Source organism: Elephas maximus, chromosome 8, assembly GCF_024166365.1.
Source record: "Elephas maximus indicus isolate mEleMax1 chromosome 8, mEleMax1 primary haplotype, whole genome shotgun sequence".
Taxonomy (NCBI): domain Eukaryota; kingdom Metazoa; phylum Chordata; class Mammalia; order Proboscidea; family Elephantidae; genus Elephas; species Elephas maximus.
In genome coordinates, this window is record NC_064826.1 from 126360823 (window position 1) to 126366822 (window position 6000).

The 6000-nt window shown below is 45.1% G+C and overlaps 1 long non-coding RNA gene across 1 annotated transcript in view; it reads left to right on the plus strand.

Moving 5' to 3' along the window:
• LOC126082219 (uncharacterized) overlaps positions 1-4202 on the plus strand; it is a 149509-nt gene extending 145307 nt beyond the window's left edge. The window contains exons 3-4 of the long non-coding RNA XR_007518500.1: positions 2076-2197; positions 3899-4202. This is a non-coding gene — a long non-coding RNA (uncharacterized LOC126082219). The remainder of the gene's footprint in view (positions 1-2075; positions 2198-3898) is intronic.
• Positions 4203-6000: the final 1798 nt, after the last annotated feature.

A 6000-nucleotide genomic window follows, 5' to 3' on the forward strand; every position in this document is an offset into this window, starting at 1 on the left:
CATTCCCTTCTTGCCTGCATGGTTTCTGCTGAGTAGTCAGAACATATTCTTATTGATTCTCCCTTGAAGGAAACCTTTCTTTACTCCCTGGCTGCTTTTAAAATTTTCTGTTTATCTTTGGTTTTGGTGAGTTTGATGATAATGTGTCTTGGTGTTTTTCTTTTTGTATCAGTCTTAAATGGGGTTCGATGAGCATCTTGGATAGATATCCTTTCGTCTTTCATGATGTCAGGGAAGTTTTGTGTCAGGAGTTCTTCAACTATTTTCTCTGTGTTTTCTGCCCCCCTCCCTGTTCTGGGACTTCAATCACCCGCAGGTTATCCTTCTTGATAGAGTCCCACATAATTCTTAGGGTTTCTTCATTTTTTTTAATTCTTTTATCTGATTTTTTTTCAGCTATGTTGGTGTTGATTCCCTGGTCCTCCAGATGTCCCAGTCCGCATTCTAATTGCTTGAGTCTGCTCCTCTGACTTCCTAGTGCGTTGTCTAATTCTGTAATTTTATTGTTAATCTTTTGGATTTCTACATGTTGTCTCTCTATGGATTCTTGCTACTTATTAATTTTTCCAGTATGTTCTTGAATAATCTTTTTGAATTCTTCAACAGTTTTATCAGTGTGTTCCTTGGCTTTTTCTGCAGTTATCCTAATTTCATTTGTGATATCATTAAGCATTCTGTAAATTAGTTTTTTATATTCTGTATCTGATAATTCCAAGATTGTATCTTCATTTGGGAAAGATTTTGATTCTTTTGTTTGGGGGGTTGGAGAAGCTGTCATGGTCTGCTTCTTTAAGTGGTTTGATATGGATTGTTGTCTCCGAGCCATCACTGGGAAACTAGTTTTTCCAGAAAATCCGCTAAAAAAAAAATGCAGTCAGATCCCTATCAGAGTTCTCCCTCTGGCTCAGGCTATTCAGATGTTAATGAAGCCGCCTGGGGAGGGTGGGGGAGGGAACAGAGAGATAGGAGAGTAGCACCTCAGAATATAGCCAGAGTTGCTTGTCTTGCTTGGAATGACTATTATATCTGAGATTCCCGCGGGGCGCGTCGCCTATGTGTGCTGGCAGTGTGGAGATTGCCCCCGGGGGGTCTGGCCCGCTGGAGTCACGGTCAGATCCTCCGCTTCCAGCCCCACGCCCAGTGTCAAGGCTCCCCTACTGGGACGGTGCACTCTCGACTCCAAAATCAGTCGCTGCCTCCCGGGGACTTCTCGTCCCTCCAGCCGCATGGCTGTGCCACACCCGAGAACCAGTTGGGCCTCCTCCCGGGGTTAGTTCAGATGGGTGGAGCAGCTCCCCGTGCTTGTGCCATGACCGAGTGTCCCGGCTGGGACGCTGTTCTCCCCGCTCCAATACCAGTCGCTGCCTCCCGGGGACTTCTCCTACCGGCTGCGTCCCACGCCGCCCACTCGACCCGGCTGGTCCCCTTCCCGGGGTTAGTTCAGGGGGGTGGAGCAACTCTCCGTGTTTATGCCATACCTGCGTCCAGTCCAAATCCCTGCGGGACGGTTCCCCGGCTCGGACGCTGCTCATTCTGCTCCAAGACCAGTCACTGCCTCCCGGGGACTTCTCCTACTGGCTGCATCCCACGCCGCCCGTGGAACCAGCTGGTCCCCCTCCCGGGGTTAGTTCAGGGGGGTGGAGCAGCTTTCTGTGCTTGTGCCGTACCTGACTGGTACGCTGGCTCCAGGCTCTGGAAACAATCGCTGCTTCCCCGTATTAGTTCGTTCTCTGTCTCTAAATCTGTGTTTGTTGTTCAGGGTTCGTAGATTGTTATGTATGTGATCGATTCACTTGTTTTTCCGTGTCTTTGTTGTAAGAGGGATCCGAGGTAGCGTCTGCCTAGTCTGCCATCTTGGCTCCGCCCCCCTCTTACTTCTTTCTTTGTGAATAAAGGAGTCCACATATTGAAGGAAAAAAATCTATGTGTGTCTTAAGTTCCTTAAAATCTTGATTCCTGTCCCTGTTAGATTGTTTATTATTTTACCACTTTCACCTTGATCTGCCTGATCTGGAGTTCAGAACTGTATTCCTTTGTATTGTAATCATGAATTGCTATGATTGGCTTCTGGGTAGTCTCTCTCTGACCTAGGTACACAGAGGAGTGGATCTTGGCACTGATGGGGCTGGTCGGATGATGGTGGTGGCTTTTGATCCTGGTTGGTCCTGGAGTAGGCTGGAAACCTTGGATTTGTAGGGTAAGTGCAATTTTCTATTAAAACACTTGACTTCTATTAATACTGGCAGTTTCCCAATTTTTTGGAAATTCCAAATGCTGTCCAAGGATAGATTATATGTCTGCAATATCATTTTCCCTATAGAGCATAGACTCTAATTCATTTTAGCAAAATGAGATATCTACTCAAACATTCTAATGATTACGAAGATGTTTCATTCTGTTGCCATGAGTCAGAGCCAACTTGATGGTGACTAACAACAACAACCCACACAGAGGATAAAAAACATACAACTTATGCTTTCCGTATAGTCTGCCTTGCTAAGTAGCATACTGATAAAGTCTACCTCGCTAAGTAGCACACTGATAAAATTCCTTCCTTCCTTTTTCACTTCCTTCTTTCCTTTTGCTCTTCTTTCCTCCCTGTCTCCCTCCCTTTTCTTTCCTCCCTCCCTCTCTCTCTTTCTTTCTGTTGCTGAATATTAGTGAGTTAAGAATCTATGCTTAGAATTAGAAATTCAGAGACTAAGAAGGCACAATGTGGTGTTAATTAATAGCAAGGATTTGAACCAGTTCCTTATGGTTCAACCCCCTGCTGAGACTTTGCATTTCTACCCCAGATATACTGAATGAGAATGTACAGTTTACCAGGATCCCCAGGTGATTCTTATTTGTAATAAATTTTGAGAACCACTGCTCTACTAGTGGTTCTCAGAATTGGTCCCTGACTAGCAGTATTATCATCTCCAATGAACTTGTTAGAAATATAGATTCTCAACAGAGGTTTGAACTGGACTGAGTCCAGCACAACTAGATGGTGCCTGGCTACCACCACCAACTGCTCTGACAGGTATCACAATAGAGGATCCCAGACAGAGCTGGAGAAAAATGTAGAACAAAATTCTAACACACACACATACACACACACACACACAAAAACAAAACAAAACAAAAAAACAGACTTAGTGGTCTGACAGAGACTGGAGCAATTCTGAGAGTATGGCCCCTGCACACCCTTTTAGCTCAGTAATGAAGTCACTTTTAAAGTTTAACCTTCAACCAAAGACTAGACAGGCCCATAAAACAAAACGAGACTAAATGGACCCATCAGCCCAGGGGCAAGGGCAAGAAGACAGGAGGGTACAGGAAAGCTGGTACAGGAAGCCCAAGGTTGAGCAGGGGAGAGTGTTGACATGTCTTGGAGTTGGCAACCAGTGTCATAAACCAATATGTGTTTTGTTTAATGAGAAACTAATCTGCTCTGTAAACCTTCATCTAAAGTACAGTAATAAAAAAATGCTAACAATGTGTTGAGAGTGCATTAAGCTGGGTAAGAATGAAGAAAGGTCGAGGGAGGGGAACCACTGTTGAGGCTATTAGTCTAGCTGAACACCTGAGTTAGGTAACTGGTGATGAGAATAAGGTGGGAGAATGCACTAATGTGACGTGAGGAAGAATTGATGGGAGTTGGTTAGTGAATAGGATTGGGGCCATGCGAGTGAGGAAAGTATTAATATCCCTGGGTTTCTTGCTTACACATTGAGGGTGGTGATGGTGCACTTACCTGGGTGAGGAGCACAGGGAGAGGAGTGGGCTTGTTGAGGGTGGGGAGGACAGGGCACATTACTTTTGAGGCACTTCCTTCTCTAGCACTGAGAACATTGAATAATGAACCAGTTTAGCCCAGCATGATGCCAATGATATTCTCCTTCCTTTCACACAGACCTTCAAGGCTCACCAGGACACACCACCTGGACTGGAGAGCTACAGCATCCTGAGGGCGCCATCATAATAGGTGCAAGCAAAGCTAGTCAGCAGCATCAGAGCTCCATGAGAGGCAGCAAGGAGGGTCTGCAGCTCAGGCTGAATGACCAAGCCAAGCCAAGGCTTTCTCTAATGCAAAGTGACAATAGTATCAGGCCAAGGCTTACTGTTAATAAGTTTTAGCACTGTCCCCAAGTTGTAATCACTCAGTATTAAAAAAAAAAAAGAACTACTTATGGCAGCTTATAAGTTCACTGAATGCACTAGGCATTACGTGACCTGCCCACTGATGGCAATGTGCATTCCTCGGTGCCTGGTGTTGCCACTGGTGATTAGAACTCTGGCAATGTCCCAGCCAGGATGTTCTTTTGGGGAGTCACTCCGCATCTGGCTGTTGAATAGGTGTGGTGAACAAGGCAGACAGATAAGGGCTAGCTGGCTAAACAGAACAGATAGAACAGAGACTCAGAAACAGTGGTGAACCAGAGCATCACATGAAGGAGAAGAACATTTTCCGTTAAATACAAGCTCCTGTTTTACGCAAGGCCTCTTGACTTGACAGCACTGGGTACTGGGGTCTTCATGGAAAATGTTCTTAGTGGCTAACTCTTCCAGGAAAGCTTACAGAACAGGCAGGGAAAAGAAAAAAAAAAAAAAAAAACAGGGTTGGTGAAACAGCCCGACAGGGTCCCCAGCCATTTGTTTAGGATCAGGAGATGTGATGGACAAATAGCTATTCTGGCCCCCTATCAGGAAGTCCGTGGGTGGTTGAAGTGATTAACGTGCTCGGCTGCTAACTGAAAGGTTGGTATTTCAAATCCGCCCAGAGGCTTCTCAGAAGAAAGGCACGACAATCTACTTCTGACAAATCAGCCCTCGCAAGCGCTATGGAGCACCGTTCCACTGGGACACACGTGGGGTTGCTGTTGAGTCAGAGTTGATTTGATAGCAGCTGGTTACTATTGGGAATCACTAAGTAAGCTTCTGGAGAGCCATTCTTTATTTGGTAGGCCTGCCTCTCCCGTCAACGGAACAGTAGGAAGAAGTTGAAAGGAGGAGGCACAGATGATGCATAAAGCGAGACCAGCCACTGTGCTCTGGAGCATGGCCCCCCACCAGCTCGCCATGGTCTGTGACTTCCCTGCCTCTTTGCTCTCATCTCCATAAATACTCAAGGAGGCTCAGCAGTTGTCCATACCAGGGCCAATACCGCCCAGCAAATTTGATCTTCATTCTCTGTATAAGGAGAAAATCATGAAGCACAAATCCAACTGAAGGTAGAGACAATTAATGTAGAACATGTGTCACTAAATAAGCTATTTAAATTTATAGCTACAAATTCCCAGGTTGGCCCACTTGGAGCGGGGCCAGCAACAGAGCCCCATCAAACAGTCCATGTACATAAGTGCAACCTTCCAGAGGGGCTCTCAGGAGATGTTCATGAAATATCTTTATGAGAGCCTGTGAGGCTCAAGGGTAGGAAATCCATGGATGACTGGGTGGGCAGGCAGAATGTTGGGACTCAGGGTGAAACACTAATTACTCCCAATTTCCAGGATGGAGTTAAATTTGGCCTGAAAGACTCAACACTTGGTAAACCAAACATGAACATTAGCTGACCTTAGAGTCCTGTTTTTTTTGACTTCCTGCGGAGTCTCTGAATGGCACCAATCAGCCCTCATTCTGAATGTCAAGGGAGGTAGAACAAGCATGCTCAGAAATGTAGCATTCCCAGAGGTCTCTAAACTTATGCCATTACATGGCATAGTCCAATGTTTGTAGAGATCTTCAACTTTCAATAAAAGTTGTAAAGAGACTAGGAAATTGGATTGGTTAGACTACCTGAGACCACAGTTACAACTGCTGACTTGGAAATTTTTCTAGACACAGGTGGTAAATAATTTTATCAGTTTCTTTCAGGGAATCCCTTGGAGCCCGCAAAGTTAACTTCTTTTCTTCCATGCTAAGAATCTGTTGTATTGCTAGAGGGCATAATTCTATAGCATGGCTTTGCAGATTATCTGAAATCAAAGGATCTTTGTGTTTAAAAAATATTAGAAA